This window comes from Falco biarmicus, chromosome 6 (genome assembly GCF_023638135.1).
Source record: "Falco biarmicus isolate bFalBia1 chromosome 6, bFalBia1.pri, whole genome shotgun sequence".
Taxonomy (NCBI): Eukaryota; Metazoa; Chordata; class Aves; order Falconiformes; family Falconidae; genus Falco; species Falco biarmicus.
This window is the reverse complement of record NC_079293.1, coordinates 71290462-71316430: the sequence shown is the minus strand read 5'-3', so window position 1 is coordinate 71316430 and position 25969 is coordinate 71290462. Positions and strand designations below refer to the sequence as shown.

The 25969-nt window shown below is 47.3% G+C and overlaps 1 long non-coding RNA gene across 1 annotated transcript in view; it reads left to right on the top strand.

The window, feature by feature from the left end:
* Positions 1-355: 355 nt before the first annotated feature.
* LOC130151923 (uncharacterized) overlaps positions 356-25969 on the top strand; it is a 47782-nt gene continuing 22168 nt past the window's right edge. Inside the window, exon 1 of the long non-coding RNA XR_008822805.1 lies at positions 356-448. This is a non-coding gene — a long non-coding RNA (uncharacterized LOC130151923). The remainder of the gene's footprint in view (positions 449-25969) is intronic.

Genomic DNA, 25969 nt, shown 5'->3' with positions numbered 1-25969 from the left:
ATGAAAACACGCTGATGCTGTATTTTGTTTCAAAAGTATTTGTGTTTTGAGAGACCACATCACTTTTGGTTATGGATTTGATGGGAATGTGTTGGAGTCACACACAATCAAAATGCAATATATCGGGTTTGTCATTGACAGGTCAATGTGACCTATTAATTTTTTAAGCTTTACAACATTGATGTATTATGTTTCTTGTGTTATTGTAATCTGTATTTGCAGATTTAGATGATCTGAGTGAAAAGTTTTGAAACTGAGCTACCTTAACTTTTAAGCTTCAGGACGCTCACTTTTTGGTTTAATTTGCTGCTCATTTCTTATTGCACCTTCCCTCTTTCCAGATACCTCTTCCTCATGTCTGGGCAAAGGAAATAGATCTCTCTCAATACCGTTTGCTCACTGAGCATAGCTGGCCAACATCAAACAAGAGGCTGCTGCATGGAGCATGGTAATGCAAAGCAGTGCACCAAAACTCAGGTTTTGTTCTAAGCATGACACCTTTACCAGCAAATGCCAGAAGAGAAGCAGGATATGGAAATGCTTAAAGACCTGGGGAAATATCCATAAGAGGATTCGGGGGGGGGGGGGGGGGGGGGGGGGGGCGGGAGTAGAGGGATATGGGTACTCAAGGAGACAGAGAGGTAGTTAGGCCTTGCTCGCATATTTTGCTGAGGAGCTGAGAAAAAAAAGCACCTCCCGTGGGCACGGAAGGCAGCAATTTAAAAGCCAATACACCAAAATAATTTTGGCTTAGTTCTGCAGAAATTAAGGGCTCTGTATATATATGTGTGTTTCCCTGGCTGCCGCATCCCAGCTGGCCATTTGTGTGCAAGCTTGAGCAGAGAGATGGAAGATTTGAAGGTGATGGTGTTTGTGCAAGTTTGGCGGAAAGAGCTGGTTGCGGATGAGAAGTGGGGAGGGCTCCAAGTAAGTAGGACAGATGTGTGGCTCCACCTTAGAGAAGGAAGGTTGGAAGAGCATCAGTCCAAGGTCACAGATAACTGCTACTGCAGAAATCCAACCTTTATTCAGGGTGATGATCCCAGACCTCTCCCCCAGCTCCTCCTCGGTAGATGTTGCATGGGTGATCTGAAGACAAAGCAGTTCCCAGTGGTATCCTTTCAGAGGGGGTGAGATTTCCCATTTTCTCCTTTTCCAGCCTGTGCTTCTTTGCAGAGGTAAGACACAATGAAAAGAATAGGCTTGTCTTCTCCTGCTCCCTTCAGCACCCTGGGCACCTCTGTCCCTCTGAGGAGAAGGCAGAGGACACACATGGCTGTGACCATGACCTCTGGCATCCATTTGTCATTTCACATGCACTGCATGAGATGCTCTGACTTGTGTATGAGTCTTTAGCTGTCTGAATTCAGTGTAAGCGAAATGTCAGAGGGCTCGTTTCTCTCTTGTGAGTTTGTGTGCCTACCAGATGATGAGTGAAAAATCACCTATGGATATGGTAAAAGTCTTTGGTCAGCTCTTCAGTTGTGTCTGTTGTTGATTGTCAACAAGATTAGATTAGAGCTTGAGACAGCAGGCTTCAGAGAACCAGCACTCATACCCACATTTCCCACTGGCTTCCCAAGAGGCTATCTGGACAAGCCATTTTTCAGACCAAGGACTCAGTTTATCCTCCTGTAGGCATGAGAATGATGAAAAGCTAGGGACCTCTCTTGGGATACACCAGTTGTGATAGTGATTTAATCATTGTTGTTAACTAAAGTGAAGATAGCTCTGGGATGGAAAACACTACTGACAATATTGAACAACTTGATTCGTTCAGCAACTGCTGAACACTTCTGGGATGTTGAAGAGATGATTTAAGTAGCTGGATTATGGTCTGGAGGAGAGCTTGGCTTTGGGATGAATACAAGATGGAGGCTGGCAGCTGCTGAGCTGCCTAACCAAGCTGTTGACACACTCAAATGCACCCCAGAAATACAACCACGCTTTTCCCTGCAACGTGGGAATGCTCAAGTGTGGTGTATCTGTGCTGAGCAGTGCCCATCCTTTGCATTGTGGTTGTGCTTGCTGACCTTGAAGAAACACCTATTCTGCTTGAAGGATTTTGCTCAGTTGCCTTTTTTACTCACTGCCGGGGAAATCCTTCTGGTTTTGGCTTCTCTGGCAGTCCCATGGAAGCCCACAATGCTGGTCATGGATGGCTTCTCAAAGTCATACTCGAAATGCCCATGTACTTAAAGAGCACCAGCTTGGCCACCTCCAGGCAGATGATAATTCTTTGCTGTTCTGACACTGGTATGCGCTACTCTTGGTGGTAATTAGGGCTTGAAAAATGAACTAGCTGGCAGTGACTGAGCTTACAACATGTTGCAGTACCATGACACATCCTCTTATCGGGTATTTCCAAGTACCCGTGTGCAAAGTATCTGCCTCCCACGTCCTTTTCTGAGAGGTGTCTTGTGCTGGCTAACACTTGTATTCACAACTAGTTGCTTTCTCCATGTCTCATCATGACTCACTGCTTCAAGGGCTCTTTAATATGCAATCCACTTTGTTCCCACAGCCCAGACCGCTAAATGATTTAGCAAGTGGCTGCAGAGAAGAGCACTGCGTTTGGCTCCTCTGTTGGGAAGGGTGGGCTTCAAGGCACCTCTGGAAAGTAAAAGTTCCTCTTCCTCAAGGATTTTGAGTGTGTATGTCTTAACACCACCTCTGCAGACATTAATCACAACGTAAGCAACTCCAGAACTAACCCATGTGCTTTCAAATCAGGGAGGTGCAGGGGAAAGGATGATATGATGGCTTAGGCATGGAATGCACACAAAGGAGCATAAATTCAACTGTGCAGCAACCCTGTGAGATCCTAGAGGACCTCCATACAGTTGCATATGAAGCAGAGTAACTCATGAAACAATCAGTTATGAGCCATCTGAAACTCCTTTGGAGAGCTACTGGGAGAAGAGAGCTTTGCTCTTTGTCCTCTTTCCTTTGATCACGATGGGAATAATTTGAATGGACTCGTGCCTTGGACATACATGGGTAGGAATTTTCTCACCCCCAATGTGAAAAGCATTGCTGCAGGCTGGAATGTGTACGAATCTGGGTAAAAGATAGGAAAGTGTTTCCACTGTAGAGTCATCTCAAGCAAAAATTTTCAGGGCAACCTTGGTCTGAACAGAATCATGGGAAAGGGCCAAGGGAACAGTAGGAAGTGATTGGTCAACAATGAGCATGAGTTTACAAACAACACCTGCAACACAGTGTGCTGGGCCAGTGGTCTACATATTCCTTTATTTCAAGCTGCACTAATAATTTCTCCTGTTTTGCGACTTGTGGCCAGATATTAGCGGTAAAAGTGATGCTATACAGAGCAGAAGGCTTCGTTAGGGTGGAAGGGTACCCAGAAGTGATGCAGCAACTCAAGGGCACTGGGGAGGTGTAGAGAAACCTCCAGCCCATCTGAGTGTCACTGCCCCAGCCCTACTCACAGCAAGTGCCTAGGAGGTGGAGTAGGAAGCTATGGCTTGATGTGTAGAGGAGCATGAACAACCAGAAAGTGTTTATTCAAGGCGGGTCCAATTGCTGGATGCCGTGTGACAAGACAGTTATTATGCGGATGGTTGAGCAACTGTCACTGCACGACTGGTAATATCAGAATGAAGCCATTCGTGCAGAACAGAGCCTCCTGGCAAATGCATGTTATCACATCCAAGGTGCCTGGGGTATGGGCTCAGGGTACGCTGCCACTTGCAAATGCCTCCAATGCCCCACGTTTGAACCTGTTTCCCGGAGGAACCTGGCCTACCTCATTCTTCAAGGGAACATAATGCTTTCCAAAGCCTCTGCATGCTGCCACATCTCCAGGTGCTATCTCTCACTGTTCTGTGTTGGCTGTTCACCCAGCCTGAGGATTAGCCAGCACTTGGGCAGGACCTTCATGCACGGTGTACTGGCTCTGGCTGGGACGGCGTTAGCTTTCTTTGTACCAGCCCATATGGTGCTGTGTCTTAGATTTGTGACCAAATGAGTGTCGATAACACACCGGTATTTATTGCTGAGCAGTGCTTGCACAGCATCAAGGCTTTCTCTGCTTCTCGTGCTGACCCACCAGTGAGCAGACTGGGGGTGCACAAGAAGTTGGGAGGGGACACAGCCAGGACAGCTGACCCCAACTGACCGCAGGGTTATTCTATACCATATGCCATGCTCAGCGATAAAATCTTGGGTAAAGGAGGAGGAATGGGGGATATTTGGGGTTATGGCATTTGCCTTCCTAAATATCATTAAGCATGATGGAGCCCTGCTTTCCTGGAGATGGCTGAACAGCTGCCTGCCGATAGGAAGTGGTGAGTGCATTCCTTATTCCGTCGGTTGCACATGCAGCTTTGCCTCACCTATTAAACTGTCTTTATCTTGACCTGTAAGGCTTTTCCCTTTACACTGGATCCTGCATTCGCATTTTACTGGTACTAAAGCATCCAAAAGTCACGCACCTCCAAGGATACATTTTAAACTGCTATTGCAGGTTGGTCCTTGGATAAGCTCCAGGTGACCCTGTTACATTTTACCCTGAAAGCAGCACACAGATGTTGTGGTTTCATATATCTGATCACCTAAAAGGCACCAAGGCCTCTTCTCCAGCCCCAAAACCAACTGGCAGGGTCCTGCCTGATACATGCAGTTATGAGCTCAGCTTCTAAATCAGGCTGGCTGATCCAAACTGCCTTCTGGCAATGGTCCCTGGCCTGTGCTAAGCTGGGAAGCGTTTGGGTTGATGCATCTTAGTCTGGGCTAAAGCAGGGCCAGGCCCATCTACGAACCACACAAGGTGAGCAAGTTCCTGCAGCCACTCAACCCTGTTTGATTTACCAGTACAGAGCTACAGCTTGTGCATCACCCGCTCCTCCAAGCCCTGCTTCTTTCCCAGCATTTCTGCCAATGATTCCTGCTCTACCAGCCTCATCCTCCTACCAGCTTGGCAGGCTCGCTCAAGTGATGAAGCCGTTATTCAAATCCTCAAATGGGCTTAAAAAGTACGGTTTGGTGTTCTGTTTTTCCCACTGTGTTTAGAGGCACACTGAGTCACTGTTGAAAAGGGCTTTGACCAACCCGCTGCCTGCCGTTACAGGAAGGGCTTGCATCACAAACTTTTCAATACCACCTACGTTCCTTCTTGGCTGCCAGGATTTCAAAGCAATCACTGCACAATTACAGGCTAACTATACAATAAAGAAAAGGGAATGGTACCATCCCACTGTGATCTCTCGGAGAACCACAGAACTGTTCTTTAATAAAGGTAAATCGGTTTCTGCTTTGCTGCATAATCAGCCTCTGATGATTTCAGCAGGAGAAATCCCAATTAGAAATGGATGGAAAAGGGGCGTTCCGTCTTGGGAGCATGTTGGAAAGCCTGAGAATTTTTCCTGTTGTGCTTTGTGGTTAAATGAAAGCTTTTACATTTAGAAAAACACCCTGAATTAGCCAGACACAATGCTGTGAAGTAGGATTCAAGCCTCCCTTGCCCTTTTTTTCATCTGCTACAGTCTGTTGAGAGGAACATCACCTTCCACCCCAGTTATGATCCAGAGCACTAGTGTATGGGCTGTTTGGTGGTGGGATTCTCTGTGGGACTTGTTCTGCTTCATATAAATGACTATTTGCAAGGATAAAAGGGTAAGACATCAACATATTTCTAATAAAATTTTAAACAGAATTTTGAAAAAAACCCAAGGTAGCTGCAGTGGTGAAGGAGAGGCATCTGCTGGTTCATCCTGAACCAGACCCCAGAGAGGGCTGTAGGAACTACAGACTTGTATTGTACCACTTGTAAGAGCATTCTGTCACTGAAAAACAATGGTGTTAGCCAGGAGGCAATCTCACAAGGCCAAATGGCCTGTTGCGGACATCTCCAGGCTACTAAGGGCTCTGTCTGCCCCATACGGGTGCCCTTAACCCAACAGCCTCTTGGAAAATGACTGCATCCAGGAGCACAGGATGCAGGTCACCAACTGGATGTCTCCAAATATGCAACCTCCCGCTTGTGAGTGGGCACCTTCTTGTCCTCATGGGAGGTCGTTTTCGTGGCGCATTGCTCATCAATTAGGCCAGTGCAAGTAGATGCATCTAAAGGGGTGCCCATCCAGTGCTGAGGTTTTGCAGCTTCCAGGCAATGCAGGCTGCAGTTTCACCAGGTCACTGGCCATTTCTGCCTCCCTCAAGGGAGGAAGGAAACTTTGCTTCTTTTCCTCCTCCTGGCAGGTGAGGCAAGTCAACCCTATGGGCATGAAAAACCAAACCTAGTCCAGATCAGCAGCCCCTCTACTGCTTTGGGATTTCACAAGCAAGAAAGAGCTGTCTGAGGCTGGGTGCAGAGGGAGAGCTGGACTATGATAAATGTGAAACCTTGCTGGGCATCTCAACTAGCCTCACAATGGGGTGAATCCAGACTAGGTGCCCTCACGCTGGTGATGGTACACCAGGTAAGACCACTGTGAAGACAGAAAGACCACAAAGTGATACAGTACATGGATGTTTGGAGGTCTACCTAAAGGTTTAAAACATTAAACCCAGAAGATGTTTGCTTTACCTGACTTCCAGAGTGGCACTGGGAAGCTCTGGGTTTTTGGGGGGGAGTTCAATATCACCTAAATCTAGTGAAGCAGACAGGCTACGTGCAAGCCCAGCACACATCAGCCCATAGTCTGCTCCTGGTTGCTATTTCCTGCAACAGGACCCTGACATCCATGTGTTCCAGTTTCCATTATGTGTAGCAGCAATAATCAAGGGTGTCTTCTTGTAGTGGGATCTACGAAAGCAAACTTTACTGGGGCTTTTCTGGGGCTTAGGGAGCAAGCAGGGAGCTCCAAAATACAGACAAAACAGAGCAATAGGAAAAAATACCCACCCTGCAAGGTAAAAGCCAAAGGTCCAGACTTGGAGCGATGCCTGCCTTTAGTTTCTCCACTAGGAGCAAGCTCTGGGAAGTTGAATTTACATATCTAACTTCCAGTTGAATTTGCATACCTAATTACAGTTTATTGTGTATATTTCTGCCCAACCTTTTGTGTGGGATTGCTTGGAGGTAGGGTACTGTCTTCTGGCAGTTATTCTCTGCAGCATAAGCAGGGACAGCAGCACCATGGGTCAGCTGAGCTGGAAGGGTGGAGGGTGTGCAAGGAACCTGCCTGAATCCAGATATGTTTTCCGTGAGATAGGGCTCAGTTCTTCATTTTTCTGGCGGATGGGGCAGTGCTGCCTCTGTGACTCCTTACAGAAAGCATGCAGCCACCTTGCCACATGGTCCCACGGGCAAAAGGTGATCTAAGACTCGATCCCCTCTGACATTTTAAACCTAGAAAGCTTTACTGTAAAGTCTTCTAAAACAGGTGTTTTGTTGTTTTTGGCATACAACTTCTGGCATGTGGATCTTTTTTTTTTCTCCTTCTGGAGGACAGATGTAGCTAAGCATGTATATCATGTATATGCCTTTGTAATTTGCTACCTGTTCTGCCGTGATTGAGCTTCTGTGCCATGTGCTATGGGTTCTGAGCACTTGAAAAATCTGATGCTAAAGCTCTTCTACTTTCTGGCTTGTGGAACAGATGGCTGGTATAACTAGAAATTGCTATTTATTTTTTAAGAGATATTTCATCCCTTAAGAAAACATTTTTTCAAAAAGCAGAATGAGGAAAAGGAAATCCTAGAATCATAGACTCATTTGGGCTGGAAAAGAACTTAAGATCATCGAGTCCAACTGTAAACCCAGCACTGCCAAGTCCACCACTAACCCATGGCCCCAAGCACCACATCTACACAATTTTTAAACACCCCCAGTGATGGTGACTCCCTCACCTCCCTGGGCAGCCTGTCCCAGTGCTGGACACCCTTTCGGTGAAGAAATGTTTCCCAGTCTCCAACCTAAACCTGCCCTGGCGCAACCTGAGGCCGTTCCCCCTTGTCCTGTCGCTTGTGACCTGGGAGCAGAGACCGACCCCCCTGGCTGCAGCCCCCTCCCAGGCAGCTGTAGGGAGCGATCGGGTCCCCCCCGAGCCCCCTCCTCTCCAGGCTGACCCCCCAGCCCCCCCATCAGACTGGTGCCCCAGCCCCTGCCCCAGCCCCCTGCCCGGCTCTGGACACGCTCCGGCCCCCCAAGCTCTGTCTGGGAGTGAGGGGCCAGAACGGACCCCAGGGCTCGAGGGGCGGCCGCACCGGTGCCCAGCGCAGGGGGACGGTCCCTGCCCCGGCCCTGCTGGCCACGCCATCGCTGACACCAGCCAGGGTGCCGCTGGCCTCGGCCACCTGGGCTCGCTGCCGGCTCATGCCCAGCCGGCTGTCAACCAGCATTTCCTAATGAGCGTAACTATTTGGTGGGGAACGGTTTTCCAAAGGAAACAGTCAAAGCCTTGTCACGGGAGTTTTAAAATTATAGTGAATAAAATATTAAGGACTACCCTGCAAGATGGAAACGGTCAGAGGCAGATACAGGTGCCGAGGGCTCGAGGGCTGTGGGGTTTGCTGTGCCTTGCACTGGGGGTCTGGCCTGCAGAAAGGAGCTGCAACCTCATGCAACACAGCTGAGCTCCTGGACAGCATGCCAGACAGTGCAGTGTCCTGTGACACTAAATCCAACATTTCACAAAGCAAGACTGACCTCAGGCTGGGGATGCTCCTGTTTTGGTACAAGGAAAAGGATTGTTTTCTCCTTGTCATGCTCTTACAATTTTCCCCTGAGCACCTCCCAGGTACCAGTTTTGGAGATATAAAACTTGGCCAAACAGACCCAGTTCGGATCTGACTCAGTGCACTGCACCACTTTGGTGCAGAAATGAAATGTAATGAAAATAAGACAAGTTTTTAATTTGCTTCCCGAATTTTTAGATCTTTGTCAGCCAGGTAAGCTAGTGAAGTTTGAGAAATAAAAGATGGAAATAGGGAAACTGTGTCCAAGTCATAAACTGGGCATGTTGGATTTTCCTCTGTAATACCACATTCAGGGAATCAATCCCCTTTGCATTACTGAAAGCACTAGGTATGAACATTGAATGGAATTTCATAGGGGTCTTCAAAAGGGCATCCACTACCCCTAAAATGGGGATTTTCAAAGAATTTCAACAATCACAGACAGATTCTGACATTCAAAAAAGATTTGCTCAGACTTTAAGGGACTTTCAGGTCAGAAGAAACTCTTCTTATCATATAATTTGGCCATCTATGTAGCATAGTGCAACAAAAACATAAAGAAATAAAAACGTTGTTAGTTCATTAAGATTTTAAAAGCTGTGCTATAATGCTCAAGCAACAAAGAGTGTGGCACACTTGAAATATCAAGCCACTGTTTTGTTATTTAAACAGAAGTTGAATTATTTGAAAGGCTGACCTTAACTCTGGGTGTTAAGCATCAAAATCCAGATGTTACTGGCTATCTTATGCAAATTGAGGTTTAAAAGAAAGGAGAAAAAAAGACTCTATGACTTCTCCCCCTCAATTGTGGCTTTGTCTAAAAACTTTCCTCCCTTTCAGGAAATGAAAAATAAACTTTGGTTTCTCATGTGCTTTATCCAGCGCCTTTCTAACACAAACAATGCTGAGATATTGCAGTAAGAATAACACAGAAATTGCATGGAGTTTCTTGCTGCAATTTCATAACGAAAAGGGAGTAGCTCAGCGTTTTTCCTTTTTACAGCTTATTTTTTGAAATTACATATACATAGATATTTACATGCATATATTTGAGAGGTGAAATTACGGTTTGCCTTTCCAGCCGTGATTGTAATTGAAAAATACGACCTCTAGATGGCAGAAACTCCCTCTTTTGAGTGGTTTTTTTGTTTGTTTGTTGCTTTATGCTGTGAGGTTTTTTGATCCCTGCACAGGATGCCACAAAACTAAGATTTAGTATAATAGATGGATTTATAAACATTCAGCCTTTTCCAAGCCTGGGGATATCACATGGTGTGGCATCATCCAGCTGTAAGCCACACCGAATTTGCTTTATGCTTATACTGCAAATCTTGCATCTGTCCTCTTAGACAGACAGGTCAAAGTGCTTTTTGGTGGCCAGTCATTCAGCGTAAGTCTGAGTGAAATCAGGATGAGCTAAGTGCCTAAACAGTAGAGGATCTGGATTATTTGGATGCATGGTGCAGCACAAGACAGAGAAGTGATGGGGACATTACAGAATTGTTTACACAGTCTAGCTAATGTATCTCTCAGAAAAGAGCCTGGTTTGGGGGGTAAAAGTTGGTTCCCTTGGTTTAGTATCTAGGCTAAGGGAGTCACTTAGTTGTTTTTTGCTATCGATGGAGTGAGACGGGTGGTTCATTCCTTCTACCTGGGGCATCCTTTTCATCCAAGGACCGCTGCTGCTGTTTCACCTGTGTATAGCCTCACACCTTCTTATGCTGGAATTTATGGCTTCCAGGCCTCGCCTCTGAAGGCAGGGACTGCACAGGCTGGGAGCTGATGGGGTGGCCTGCAAACAAGGTGTTCGCAAGCAGAGGAGGACAGATTGGGCCACTTAGTGAAAACAGGCTTTGTGTATCTGCCTAGCCATGGCATCACAACCAAAGTACATCTTGTCTTTCTTCTGGCTCTGGGTAATAGGCAGGACTTTTTTCTTCACTCATTTCTCCCTCTTTATATTTTTAATTCTCTTTTCCCACCTCAGTTGTCAGCCAAGGGTTTCTGGACCTTGGCCAAAATTACGCTCTTCTAACATGTTTGCAACTCTTCAAGGTTCGTGGCCATCTCCTACCTTCCAGGAACATGTCCTACACTCACAGCTAGTTACTAAAACCACCTGCCCCCAGCCATGGGAGAGATGGGTAAATCTGAGGGGTATGAGGCAAAATTTTTATTCTGCCAGGAAACTGGAACACATGAAGGTAGGAAGCCAAGGACCAAAACCTTGACTATAGCCCAGCACTGACAAAAGTACATGGGATAATCCTCAGTATCAATAAGTGAGAAATCTACACTCAAGCAAAGATTGTGTAGGTGAATAAACAACAGGGGGAAAATATCTAAGGCAGAATATAGTGCAGGGAGATAAGAATGGCAGAATGGCTTCAGATGATGAGTCCATCCAGTCTCTACTGGTGGCTGAGCAGGAGAGCATGGTGAGGGACCAAATGCCTTTTGGAAGGCTGGCCTGATTGTTCCTTCTGAACCTTGTAATAATAAATCCATTGTTTTGATGGCCAGAAAGGACCATTATAATCACATGATCTGAGCTCCTCTTTAGGTCCAGCTCCTGAGTTTCACGCACAAGTCTTTACAACTCCATAAGCCAGCATGGTGAAACACATACACTGTGAGGATGAGGCTCACTTCAGCTAAGCCCAGCTGCAGCACAGGGGCAGGATCTCCCCAGGACCTGCCCCAGGAAAGGTGCATTTCCCAAGGGGGGTGCCATGTTGGTACCCTGGGGTAGTACAGTCCTTAGGGTGTCAGCACTTTGACTTCTCATGGATTCACCTGGCCCCCGCTCATGTTGTGTGGTGGGTCACTGTGTGCTGCAAGAAGGTATCCTCTGCTCACTGGGGAGCCAGGAAAGCGCTACAGCTCCACAACAATTGCAGTACTTCTCACCTCCCTTTAGATGCTTATGACACATGCTTTTATATCTGATCAGGTCTTTAGGCTCCTGCTATTGCTTATAAATCCCTAGAAAATGATGCCAGCCAGTGATTCACCTCACCTTAAATCAGAAACGTACATTTGGTCCGATGACTCACTTCATTGACTGTGCTGGCTGGGTTTCTGTTGATATTAGCAGGAGGCTAAACACCTACTTTGGATGTAGACATCTATGCTACAGACATGAGGTGCTTGATTCAACTGCCCACACACAGGCACCTAGTGACATTTGAGATGTCCTGCAGTAGCCAAGACATCTGCACCCGCTGACAGGTATGACATGGGAGATCTCTGTTGTCTGAGCTAGTACCTGGGGGCAGATCGGACAGGCTTGGGCATCTCACATAGCATGAGGTGGCCGCAGTTAGAGACCTGAACTGAAAAATCAAGTTTCCAATAATGGATCCCCAGAAGGTTGGTTGAAGAAACTATCTAGGATGCTTGCATGGGGGGATGCAGGTTTAATTCTCTGTTGTGTCGCTGTGTACAGACACCAGAGCCACAAAAGGGGAGTGAGCTGGGACATACTCAGCCCATTCTGCTGATGCTGTTTCTCTCTCCAACTCTCACTTAGCTATTCAGTGGAGGATTTGGATGGTGAGTGATATGGCCACCAGACGTGCTTTCTCCTCTCTCTCCATCCACCCCTGCCTTGTTCTGGCTGAAACAGTGATCAAGTTAAAATCAAGACCAGGGAAAAGGTGACAATGTAATGAGATATAAAAAAAGCCAGACACATTTTGCAATTCATCAGGACAGTGAGCCAGGATCAGCATTTCCACTGCAATCATTTCTGCTGCGTGAAAGAGAGATTTGTGCAAAAGCAAATCACATCCATGGATGGGTTCTGAATTAAAGCTGCTTGCACTGAAAGATATGAACATTTTCCTGTTACACTGATGTCTCTCAGTAAGGAAAACTCCACAAACATGCACAAGTTGCATAGCAGAGAGGAGAAGAGGCCTGGATGAGGTTTCAACTTGTCCCACATTTTGCTTATAAAATTCAAAACCCATTAAGAAATGAATATATGATCCGGAAGGAATCAAAGTGCCTTGAGCTGAAGGGAAGGAGAAGTGAGGCGAAGAGATAGAGGGCATCACCCATGAATACAGCCAGTCCCAGCATGAGACCTGGCTTCCACAAGCAGGCAAGGGCACTCGGAGGGACAGAAAGGGATGCCTCTGGAGGGGCACAGAGCTTGGGAAGCTTTTTTTCCTCCATCCTAGAGCACATGAAGGGCTTTATAAAGGGTGATAAAGAAGGAAAATTGTCATTTAGAAACTAACATAACCCTCTATCATTCTCTCTGATTGAGACATTGAGGGTTGTTGCAGCTTGGTGATGCTCAAACCAGAAGGACTTGTTTCATGCTCTCAACAACCCCGTGATAACCTCAGGCAGGGACCTTCATAGCTCTGTAAGGTAAAATATCCTGAAAACTGCTTGATTTTTGTCTGGGAAGTTATCAAGCAGCAATGGGGGTCACCAGGTCCCAATTAGAAGGTGAAACAAACCATAACCGGGACTTGCACCAAAATAGCCCCCATGCATCCCGCATCAAGAGCAGGAGCTTAGCTGCAAAGCCAGGTCCTTTGAAGAGAGCTTCAGTCTGGCTCCCAAAAAACGCAGGCACATAAGCGATCTTTGCCTGGATGTTGTTATTTCCTGAAAATAATGGCCCTGTGTGTGAGATCTGTAGCCATGTTGCTGCCTGGATCCGGGGGCAAAGAGGGGTCTATCCCTGGATCCGGGGGCAAAGAGGGGTCTATCCAGCAGTGGTGGTAAAGGCTGGTTTGCATCCTCGTGTTCTCCCCAGGGAGAGACCCTGTGAGCCCAGGGCTGGGGGTCTCAGCTCTCTCACTCCTCCACAGAAAGTTAGTTTGGCAAGGAGTGGGGGCAGCAGCAGCAGGATCAGGCCCTGCATCTTGTACACAGCTCCATGGTTTGGTGCTTTCATTCCAACAGCCGCTTGCCTGGGGATTTGGAGAATACTGCGGAGATGGAGAAAGGAAGGAATAGAGTTTCACCTTTTATTCTTTTATCTTGGCAACAACGTGTGGTGGGAAAAAAGAAGAAGTTGTAGATGGCAGCATTAACAATAATATAAGCCCCCCCCTCCCCATCCCTCCTCCCTCTCCCTCTGCCGTCCATTCAGGAGACCGGCGATAAACAAGGTCATTTGATTCATTCGGCTTGGGGTGTAAACAAAGTCTTACAATAAAATCCCCCCACCAGGGCCCCCCTTTTCCTCTAAGAATAGATGTCCCCCCCTATGCTGTACCCCCCCTTCGCTTGTCCTCTCCCATCATCCCCGGACCAGCGGCCGCGGGCGTCCAGCCCTGCTGCCACTTCCGCAGTCCCCATCCCAGCTCCTGAGGCCCCGCTTCCTACTCGGTGTGGGAACCTTGGCTTCCCTGGGCAACATCTGCACAGACGGCCTCGCTTTCTCATGCCGGCAGCAGCACTGCCTCATCGCAGGCTCCTGATCAAGAGAGAGAAAAGGGAAAAAAAGATAATAGTAAAACAAACCTGACCCAACTATAAAGGGATTTGCATCCCCCTCCCCAGCCCGTGGGGAGCAGATCCCAAAAGCTTGTGGTCAGCTTCCTTTTTTCACAGGCTTCGCTGCTATCTGTGTGGCCCATGGAAAAACAGGTCTGGGTGTGTGGGTGTGGGTGTGGGTGTGTGTGTGCACGCACAACGGGGAGGCTATGGATTGTACAGGGAGCTGGGTAGTAGGATCAAGCCTAGGATGGGATCCAGGAGGGTGCATGAGCCTCTGCCTGCACCAGGGGAGGTGTTGAGGGTTCATAGAATCACAGAAAGGTTTGGGTGGGAAGGGACCTTAAAGGTCACCTAGTCCCACCCCCCCGCCATGGGCAGGGACCCCTGCCCCCAGCCCAGGCTGCCCCCAGCCCCATCCAGCCTGGCCTTGAGCCCTGCCAGGGATGGGGCACCCACAGCTGCTCTGGGCAGCCTGGGCCAGCGCCTCGCCGCCCTCACAGGGAAGAATTTCTGCCTCATCTCTCATCTCCATCTCCCCTCTCTCATGTAAAGCCATTCCCCCGTGTGCCATCGCCACCTGCCCTTGCCCAAAGCCCCTCCCCAGCTTTCTTGCCGGCCCCTTTAGGCACTGGCAGGTGCTCTAAGGGCTCCCCGCAGCCTTCTCCTCCCCAGGCTGAGCCACCCCAGCTCTCCCAGCCTGTCCCCACAGCAGAGCTGCTCCAGCCCCTGAGCATCTCCCTGGCCTCCTCTGGCCCCGCTCCAGCAGCTCCGTGTCCCTCCTGTGCTGGGGACCCCAGAGCTGGATGCAGCGCTGCAGGGCGGTCTCACCCGAGCAGAGAAAAGGAGCAGAATCACCTCCCCTGACCTGCTGGCCACGCTGCTTTGTGTGCAGCCCAGGGCATGGTTGGCTGGGTTATATGGTGTTTCTAGGAGTGTGGCTCTATGTTCCTGAAGCCTGGATGTAGAGTTGGATGGCTGTGTGTTGTGGGTGATAAAGTTGCAGAGTGGTGCAGGATGGGCCATGTAGAGTAAGGATCCTTTTGGTGGGTCTGAGCCCTCTGAAGGCAGATGGTTTAAACCCTTTCTCCTGGTAAAAGCCAGTTCAGGGTGGGTTCATGCCAGAAGGCAGGCTTGGGAAGCTCTGAGACCTTCTGCAACTCATACCTTGCTTAAAATAAGTCTAAGTGGGTGCTGAGCCAACAACAGGCACACCTGTGGATGTATCCCAATCTGGCATGTCTACCCTGCTTGCCCCTCCTGCCACCTAGACATGCTGGAATGATATTTATGGGTCCTGCCTCTGGGTTTCTGCCCCAAATGTGGGGATACCTTGCATCATAGGTGTTCACCACAAACTCCGCTTATCCTTGGGATTCTCTCCAGTGCCTTGCAATGCCTCCAGGGTCTGCAAGGGGTGGTGGGATGCAGGAAGGGAGATCTCATCATGCACGTGGCATGTAGGAGACTGCATTTCATGCTTTGGTCAAGACAGATAGAAATTAGTAGTAACTGTCCTAACACATGCAGTTTTGCTCTCTGCGTCACAGCAACATTGATGTACTGCAGGATTTAAGCACTGGGAAAACTGGCTCCACTTTTGCTCTCTTGAGTCCAACATAAACTTTCTGCATGCGACCTCAAACGTCCCAAATCCTCAGGAGCACTGCAGTTTCCTACTTGAAAGAACTGAAACAACACCAGGGCAACGCACCTTCACTCCATGTGCCTCAGTTTCCTACTCGTTTCTTCTCAGTGTTCAACTACCTGCTTTAGTTAAAACTGTAAATTTGCAGCATCAGGGGTTGTCTCATGGTATTTCCACATCCCTTAGTACAATGGAAAACAGTTCATCTTACAATTTATCTAATACCACAGTGCTTTCACAAGGGTGTCTTGAGCTCTGTAATAATAGTAAAAATAATAAAAAGGAATGAGTTGTTCTTTCTCAGGAGAGGAAGGCTATTTTCAGGAATGTTCAAGTGATGGGTAATAACAAATAATTCTAATACAAAATTCTAATACAAAGCCTGGGTTTTGCAATTCAGTACTTGCAAACCCACAAATCTGGCTGTGTTTTTACTTTTTTGGTTGCCCGCTGGATCCCTTCCACAATTTATTTCCAGGAGAAGCCTTTTTTTCCCCCTGTATTTCCTGGGAGAGAGTATACTCCCAAATACAAACTGCGAGAGACCGTGAGGGAGGAAAACTGCAGCCAAACCATCGGGTAAATCTGCTGCAGGAAAACCCAGCCAACGGCAATGAACTCTTCTGCTTCAGTTATCACCTGCATAACATAAATACGTCTTTTAGGCAGGGAAAATGCCTCTCTTTCTACCTTTCTCACACACTTGCTCACACACACACTATAAAAATTTCTCGTTTCATCTGCTAAAATGCCGGCAGGTGCATTGCAGTCCTTGCCGACAGGTCCCCTACTGAAACGCAGCCAATGTAGGTCGTCAAGCAGCCTGCACAGCTTTGTCTCTTCTTTCCAGGAGTGGATCTGTGATGGTCTGTTCATCGCTGCTCTGATGAGACGGGGAAGAGCTGTCTGGCGGGAACCAAGAGACTGATGTTTTGCTGAAATTGCTGGTGATGTCCCTGAACAGAGGAAAAAGGAGAGGTCTGAGGCTTCTGTGTAAGATCTGTGTAGCTCTTGGGCAGAACAAAAAGAAAAAGGGAAATTCAGCAGGGCATCGTTTCTGAGTTCAAGCTGCACAACAGCATATTTAAGCTTCAGACAGCACCACTTTCCTGAAGTTCAACATGGCAAAGCTTCATGCCATCAAACGGCAGAAGACTGATTAGCAGAAGACTTGTACAGACTTAGCAAAGCATCTGGGGTGCATATACTGAAAAGCCAGGCAACGGGATGATCTTGGTGTGTTGCTAGGATTTACCTGGTCTCCCTCTAGTTATATCAGTACCAAATAGTACCCCTCAGCTGGGAAAAGAAGCAAAGGACAAAACGTGCTACATTTTTTCTCCAGTGGGTTTCTTTGAACTGTAATAGAATCACTCTAAATCTGATTTTTTAAGATTTGCAGCCCAGATTTTTGACGGGCTTGGCACCTGCCCTTGAGGAACAATGTGGCCTCTCAACAGGGCAACCAGAAGGGAGGGAAGTTCCCCCTACAAAGCTGTTTGAGGGGATGCATTTCAAGGGAGAAGGAAAACTTCAGCTCAGTCCCTGGGAATTCTTCTACAGCCAAGAAATCTGCATTGTTGGAAAGAGTCTCCCAGAGGAAGTGATTGAAATATCATCGTGTGAATCATATCTGTAACAAGGTTGGGCTGTAGGAAACAAACCTTTGCTGAACCCTGGGAATAGATTAAATGACCTAAAAAGACTTATTTTTTTCATGCAGGATTGGCTTTTAGCAGCCCATGTTGAGTGAAGGGTGCTGGTTTCAGAGGTCCAGCAATGCTGGGTTGTCACACATTGCCTGTCACCAACTGTGCTGCATGAGGTGCTTGAGTACCGCTGTAGGATGGCTTTTCTGCTGTTTAGAGAAGGCTGAGCTACCTCAGACGAGGACCTCTGCAGTGATAAAATCTGCTTGTGCATTCTCATGGTGTGGCTGATCTGTGGTGTTTATTGGTGCTCAGAGACTGGCACCATTGGGGCAGTGATGGAGCCACAGGCACAGGAGACACAGCAGGAGGTGAGTGTGGCAGATAATTTGAGGTTCTGCTCCGGGGATAGTGGCTGGTACAGGGATGGGAAAGGATGTTTGGAGGGAGGCATATGGCCGGGGGAGGTGAGTGTTATGCTGGGGTGAGGAGGCTGGACTGAGCCATGACACAACATCTTGGAAAGAATGGTATCCATGAATTCATTTAGGATTGGGATTGCGAATCTTGCTTAGGGCTGAGCAGGAGTTAATCCCAGACGTACTTTCCATGATGCACCTTGCTCGATACTGTTACTTCTACCTGTCACCCCTATCAAGACCATCATCTCAGGGACCATGTATACAGACAGCAAAAAGACAGTCTGCTCCAAGGAGCTTAAAATCTGCATGCACCTGCTGTGAAATTACAGCAACAGTTGACACATACATGAGGAAGGTACAAAATACATTACAGATCATCCCATCCATCTTAATGGGCAGAAAGAAGACTGCAAACCCATGTAAACTGTTGATTCTTACGTAGCTTTAACAAATATCTGTTTTTTCAATAGTTTCTTTATCCTGCCAGACATTCTTACTGCCGGCTTCAACTCAGTCCTCCTGAAGCAAACATTAACAGCTCATCCAATTGCCTATATTTAACGCTCCAAATCTGGCACAGATTTATACCAGTGCTGGTAACAATGGCATTGAACACCTGTCGGTGACTGCATTTGCCCAGGGATTCGCTTCGTTCCATACTGTGTGTTTAATAATTCCTGTGAACAATGGGACAAATAAACATATTTTTCGCTTAGCTCTTACTCAGGCCAACACCACTGTCCAAATTGTACATGAGAGGCCTGCAGAGGCTGGTGGTTGTTTCCTAGACTTGTTGCCTCTTTCCCTCAAAAACGACACTGTCAGCAGCTCTGTGCTCAGAGAGGGCATTTACCACTTGTATATAAGGAAGGAAGAAGGAAGAATGAGCAGGAAAGGGGCAGCGTCGTGCAGGGCTCTGAAGGCAAGGATGATAAATTTGAACTTGAAGCGGTGGATGACAGAGAGGTCTTCTAAGAAAGGCTGAGGAGGTCTGAGCAAAAAGAATGGGAGGTGCATGTAGTGCATGGCTGAAGTTGGAATAATGAGGGATTACAGGAGCCACTGCAGGAGGTGGGAGCTGTTGATGGTTGACAAGAGGGAATATAGCACATTGCAGCTGTGTCCTGGAACAAGATGTAGGGATGGGGATGGGGGGGATTGGTGGGGGTTGGCAGTACTGTCTTTGGATGGGGAAAGGGCTTGGGAGGGAAGGCAGGCTGTGTTTAACAGGGAGAAGATGGCTTCTTTTGGTGTCCTCTGGAGAACTGTTGAGAGCTGAAGGGTCTCTATGACCCTCTGGACAATATAGGCCTTTGCATAATGTGAGTTAGGGACACACAGCAATTTAATCTGGTTTTCCAGACATCAACCAGTGCTAATATTGCCTGCTTTTTCCACATAAATGAGCCCTGCCTTGTGCCAGTCAACAGTTAGTGTCTTCCTCGAAGTTTGTGGATGGACAACAGTGGGTGTCTCAGTAGTCGCTCACCAGGAAGGATGGGTGGACTATTTAGTATGAAAATTTAGGACCTTAAAGCCTTGGATGTTTGAGGAAACATACTGACCTGAGTGGTGTGGTAGCAGCTTTCTACCTGTCAGCTCTGGAAGGGGATCCACCACAAAAGCTTTGCTGTTGACCTTGTGGGACCATGAACTTGACAGTGGTCAAGGAGACAAATTCACCTTCATTCAGATAAACTGAACTCTGGGTTTACAAAAAAAATAAAAAAAATAAAATAATAATTAAAAAAAAAAATTGGCAGGCTGTATCTGTCCAAAGTCTGAATGAATAGAAACTCCAAAGGAAGCACCTGCTGCTAAAGGAAATCCAGGACAAGTTTTATTATCCTTTTTCACAGGTCTATTCAGGACTACATTAGGGGTTTCCTCTTTCCTTTTCTGGTACTTCACACTCATTCACAACAAAAAACATATTGTGCTTATGAATTATATTCCAGAGAATATGGCTGGAGCTTATAAAGGGACTGGCCAAAGAACTTTATTTTTAACCTTACTCCCTTGCGAATTAATTTCTCAAATGAAAGCTTTGCAATTGTTTGGGGTTATTTTTCTCTCTTTTTCTTGGACGGGGCACAAGGGCAAATCCTGCCTGCTCTGTGTTAACAAAAAATCCCTCTCAAGGAATGAGGAGCAAAGAAGGTGAGTGAGGCTCTCAATGGAGCTCAACTGCAGGGAACAAATGGAAAATATCAATGTGATTCCCTCTAAATCAGCAAAGTGTTAGAAGGCCTCCTGTTAATGATGCTTTGGCCACTCCTGTGCATGCAGAAGCCGATGGCAGTTTTTCCATTTCTTATGTGCTGTCGCTGCACAGAACAAGATGGGAGAAAACCCCCTTTGGGTGATGAAGGCTGTGTAAAGAGCAACTGCTGGGTTTGATCTTGAGACTGTTTGAGCCAGTGGTGAGGTACCCAGGAGGCACTGAAGAGTTTGCTTACCCAACACAGCTGCTCAGCTTAACATCTTCCAGGTACAAAGTACACAAAAGCTGAAGGGCTTTCAAACAACCCAAGTGTAACACAAGCCACTTGTGAACCAATATGTTTGCTTTAGTGGGTCATTTTGTACCTGTGCAAAAAGGATGTGAACAGAGCCCTGAGTAGCCTGGGAAGGTTTTGCACCCTTCTGCACCAGCGTGGGTGCCTAAGAGGCCTAAGACCTATATATAGCAAATATACTGTACCCCATGAGTGCAAGGAGCTTCCTGTGCATGCACGCAAAGCCTTTTCTCATTCTTCTGCTGATCTGTCCTTAAAAGTCTCCTTGGTTTTAAATGCCCTTGTCCAACCTGTCAGGAGGTCACAGCCTTGAGCTTGGCTTGTCATTTCTGCCGCCTTCCCCTGCCCTTCTAAGTGTTGGTTCTCCTTCTCACAGGTTATATTTTGATTGGGAGCCCTTTTTAAGAGAGGAGATGGCCTGCTCTGCTTTTGACCAGGAACCAGTACAAGTATTTCTTCTTCATCCTGAGGCTCCTTGTTGCTACTGCAGCGGAAATAGCAAATTATAGCAATTAACAGTGGCATAAATCAGCAACTGTGACCAGATGAGGTCACGGAGGACTCAAGGGCTGCATCATACCAGTAAATTACCCCAGACAGGAATTCCCTCATCCGCACTGCTGAATTGTTTGAGTATTTCTTGACATGGTTTTGGCCCAGGCCAGCGACACTGACCCCAGGAATGGCTCAGGCATTAGCACGGTCTAGCGATCAGCTGGACATCTTGTATGGGGCCCTTGTCTGAAGGGTTAGAGGGCAACCATCACAGGGGCACAGCCAGGCAGCGAGTCCTGGCACTCGTTAGTAGAGATGCAGCCCATTTTTAATGAGCATGGGCCCATTTTTAATGAGTGTGTTAGCGTGGAGATGACATTTCTATATGGGGAACATGCTCTGCCTCCCAGATTACCATTGCAGCTTTCACTGCCCTTGATGCTCTTCACATTTCTTTCCTTGCAAGGTGTTTGCTAAGGGTGGTTTAAGGTGTTGCCCCAGGGTCAAACTGTTGGTCTTTGTGATTCCAAAGTGGTGTCAGACACTGCGTGTCGCTCTGAGCTGAGGTATGGCACCACTCCTGCCCCCACAGACAGCAGTCTCGGCTGGTTGGAAGGTGCAACACAGAAAGCCCTAAAAGTCCTTGCTTCAGGGTGTTAGCACAACAGGGGCTTCACTGTCCAGATGGGTTTGATCTTTCTCTCTTTGGCTTTTAGGATGGTTTTCTGAGTCTTCTTCTTTGATCTTATTAGATGGCAAGAACACTTCCAGATGTCACCTAATACTTTGCAATACAGGTGCTGAACATACACCAATATATGTGTTGAATATACAGCTCATTTTCTACATTGACAAGCTGTATTACTCCTACCATAAGGTAGCTATGCTGTTTTACAAAGCAATATGAAATGTAAGAACTAAAGTCAATGTATAATGTGCTTGGCCAGGCTGGGGAAGAGGTTGAAATCAGGGTTGCGTCTGATCTTGCAGCAATATTTCCATTTGTGGGCAGCCTGGACTTGGGCAGCCAATGAATCCCACTTCTCCTTGCAGCACAGGGGGTTGGGGTCCTTCCTGGCTGACTCCTTAACTGTCTTGTCTCCTTGCCACTCAACACTGCCAAAAAAGACTTCCACGCTTTAGGCCTTTAGGTTTTTCTCCACCTCTGAACTGGTTGCCCAGGAACATCAATGATGATGCAGAATGGTGCTGGAGTCAGCAGATGTGATCCTGCAGCTGTGTTTGACCACCACATATCCCTGTTTTATGGATGGGATGATGCAGACAGGAATTAGGCCATGTGTGCAAGGGGGAAAGCTACTACCTGCCCACTGAGTGAGAACAGAGCTAGTAGTCAAATATGTCAGAGTGGGAGAAGTACAACTTAGGAGAGTTGTGGCTAGGAAGAATTATGCTCCAAAAGGAAAGATACTTCAACAAATAGTTTTTCAGCCCAGGCTGACTCCATTGCCTGCCCTGGATGCATCAGTCAAAAGCAGCAATCATCTGTCTCTCCCCACCTAGTCCTTGAGGCAATAAAAATTTCTCCATGACAATTCTTCTGGTGCTTGGTTTTCCGGTCTGGGTATGTCCAGAGTCACCACTGTCCTGGCTAGCCTTGACAGTGAGGTAATCCCCACCTATCCCACCTGGCATGGGGCCTGAAACTGTGGACTCAGAACACATCCTGAAAAGAAAGCCCTTTGCAAAGCATGGCTGCTTGCATTCCCATGCTCCTGCACATCCTCCTGCTCTACAGCTGTCCGGTGGTTTGAGCTCTTCATCAGGAAGAGGGAACAGCCAGTATGGGATTAATTTTGTAGCAAGAGAATGTGTACAAGCCATCTTGTACTTTGCTCCTTCAGCTCTTCGTCTCAGGATTATCATACATGGAACCCAACTCAGTTCCCCACAGGTAGATGCCTAGTGCCATTTGTGATGTCCACTAGACCTGTGGAGATGGGTTAGACATCCTCAGGAATGTCATATGGCACTAGGCACTTTTGCGTAGAAAACTGAATCCTGTCTTTCATCTCCACCGGCTGTAATGGAAGTTTAGATGAAGTCACATGTAGATACCTGCTTGCAGACACCTAAATTGATCTGGCTTCAGTTGCCTAAAGACAGGCCCCACGAGCTGCCAGAGACTCCAGGGATCTGAATAGAACGGATACTTAAAAGGGAGGTACATGTCTCTGGAACAGCAGTGGTGGGCCTTCCAATTCAGAGCTCAGACCCAAATGACACTAAAAAATTATGTCAAGATAACTGAATCTTTCCTCTAATCTAAAAACAGACACAGTTCCCTTCCATCCCACCATCCTTTTAATCAAAAAGTCAAAGTGTGACGGTATGGGGCACCTGTGCAACTTTCTACATGGTTCTGCTGCTTCTTGTCCATGTTTACATCCCTTATATATTAATGACAGTGGGACTTTGGGTGTGGGGAAAATAAAAGATGGGACATTTTCATTTTACCACCGGACAAGCCTACTGCAGTATAATATTATTTCTAAAACAGAAAGGGCATAGACTAAAATAGCTGGCATCGACAAGCACAGAGCTTTACACAACTTTCTGCCAAACAGAGGCTGAGACCCACATATCTCTCCATCCCTGTCTTAGCTGGACCACAGTCCAGCATCCCTCCTGCAACAGGGTTTTGTTGTCAGTCCAGGCAAAGCAGCACGGTAATGAGCATCAGGGAGAGGTGCCCTGGTACCAGAGCCCAGCTCCCCAGGCTGTGGCCTCGTGGTGGAGTGCCAGAGTTGCTTCAGCATCCTCATGGCATGCAAGTTGCTTGCTGGATAAGTGCCTCCTCCCACTGTGCTTTCAAAGAAAATAATGGTCCTTGCTTCCTTTAGGAGACAGGACACAGGCACCACAGTTGCAGGCTGTGCATCCCCACCACAGACACTCCTCAGCTGTCTGGGTGCACTTGGACAAGCTCTTGCCTTGATGCTGGTGATGGCCTTGCTCCATGCTGCTGGCCTTAAAGCCACCATAAAGTCCAGCCTGAGATATCTTGCTGTACCAAAGCATGGCAGAAAGAACTTGAATACCTTCAAAAGCAGTACATTTTATATTAAATAATGAATGCTACCTCTGGTATAATAAATGCTCCCTCTGGTCAGGTATTGCATGTGGGAGATAGTCTTCCTGCACTCAGCTTGTGTGGGACAATGTCTACTCCCCTTCGTATCACCTCCTAGAGCGGGGTTTGAGCTGCGCTGCTGGGACAGGGATGCTGGTTTCAAAGGAAGCTTTGCTGTGAGCGAGCAGTGAAGCTAAGGGCTAAAGAGACTGAGTTGTGACTGCAAGGAGTGCTTCAAAATTTTCCGTGTTACAGAGCATATCCTCCTCTCCACAAAGACTTCTGCCAGACAGGGAGAGCTTGTTTCCTGGAGAGCTAAAGGATGAAGGTTTTGTTGTACCCCTCTTGTCTCTGCTGCTGGAGACTTAGCCAAAAGGCTGTTAGGACACAGCAGCTGGTCCTTAACTACTTTCCTATAGGATGTAAAAAAGGAGGCACAGCCCATGTGGGAAAGCTGGGAGATGCTCCACTGAACCTCACGGGGGGTTGTGGAGGGGCTGCACAATGATTGAAGCCTTTATAAAATATGGGAGCTGAGTAGCGATGGAGGAGATCCTCTTTCATTTCTCAGTCACTTTCAGAGGGAGGAAGAGTCTGCACCCCACACTCATTTTGTGGAAAATTAATATTATCTGATATTTCTCCTGCAGCCTTAGAAGGGGGGCTCAGAGCCCCATGACGGTGGGTGCTGTATGGAATCAGAGAGGAAAAAAGGCAGCTCCAACATCCATTGCCAAGGTCAAGGAAGAGGGAAGAGGTTCCCACTATTCTCTGTTTTGCTTCTGGAATTTAATTCAGATCAAGGAGGTGAATTTGGGGACAAGCTAAATGAGCTCAGCAGCTGTGGCATTGAAATGCAGGGATCAGAAATGGCAGGAGGAAGGGAAACCCAGTAAACAGTTTTCAGATCTCAACCAAGCATTGCCTGTGAACTACAAAGACCTACGAGAAAGTGGTATCAAACACCCAGCTCCTACTTTGACCCCTGCCTAAGGGGAAATATATCAATGTTGGGAAAATATGGAAAGCAGGATGAGATTATCTACTGCATAAAAGAAGCTGGAAGAGATGCCTTGGGATATTTGTGTATTGAGGCTCTTTCCACGTCCTATTCCTTTATGGGGGGGTGCTATTGTACCTATTGTGGCAGATCTTTATCGGCCCTGTTTATCACGTTGGGTGCGGGGAATGTCACATTGCTGAATGTCAGGTTGTTGACTGTTTTCATAACAGGAAGCTGCCTGCTGTCTTGCTCTGTTAAGGAACTCCCGTATGCACAATATTTTCCAAAACAAGGAAAAAAAAATCTAAACACTCTGCTGTGGTTGGGTAACTGCACGGATTCAAGTTTCTATTGTTCCTTGTAAGGCAAAATCCTGTATAGATTAATACACTTGATACACATATGCCTGTTATTTCTTTTGTGTAAAGATACAGGAAATATGGCTGTTGTTTTGTCAAGATGAAATATTTCCCAATGCTAAAACTAAATCTCGACACTTTCATCAGTGCTTGGGAGCCTGGAGAGCTGCCATGCTCGGGTGCAGGTGGGACGTGGGAGAGAACAGTGCAAGAGTGAGTTAGTCATTGCAACACCAAGTGTTGCAGGACCTTCATCCCTGTGAGCTGAAGTTAGGCATCCGGCTTCCCCTGAGCACCACAGAGAGGGGATGGCTAATTCAGATTTCTTACTAGAAAACTGTGTCTGCCTCTCCTCACTTGGAAAACAAATCACTCAAATGCCTCCTGGCTTCCCTGATCATAAAATCACAATGACTGAGCCTGGGAGCTGCAAGTAACCCATGTGAGCTGCCTGAGAATGCAATTCAGAGGACACCCTTCACAGGGTGGACACTTCTCCGTTGGTAAGTTTGGGCACAAGGTATTGCAGTTTGGGTGAGAGCACCTTTGTTCACAGTCCTGAACTGCCTGCTAGTTGTAGGCACCTGGACTGCTCATTGGAGCAGTGCTCTAATGGGGCTCCTACGCAAGTGCTCTCCAAGGGATAGTCACTCGGAATGGTCCAAAAAGTGTGCAAG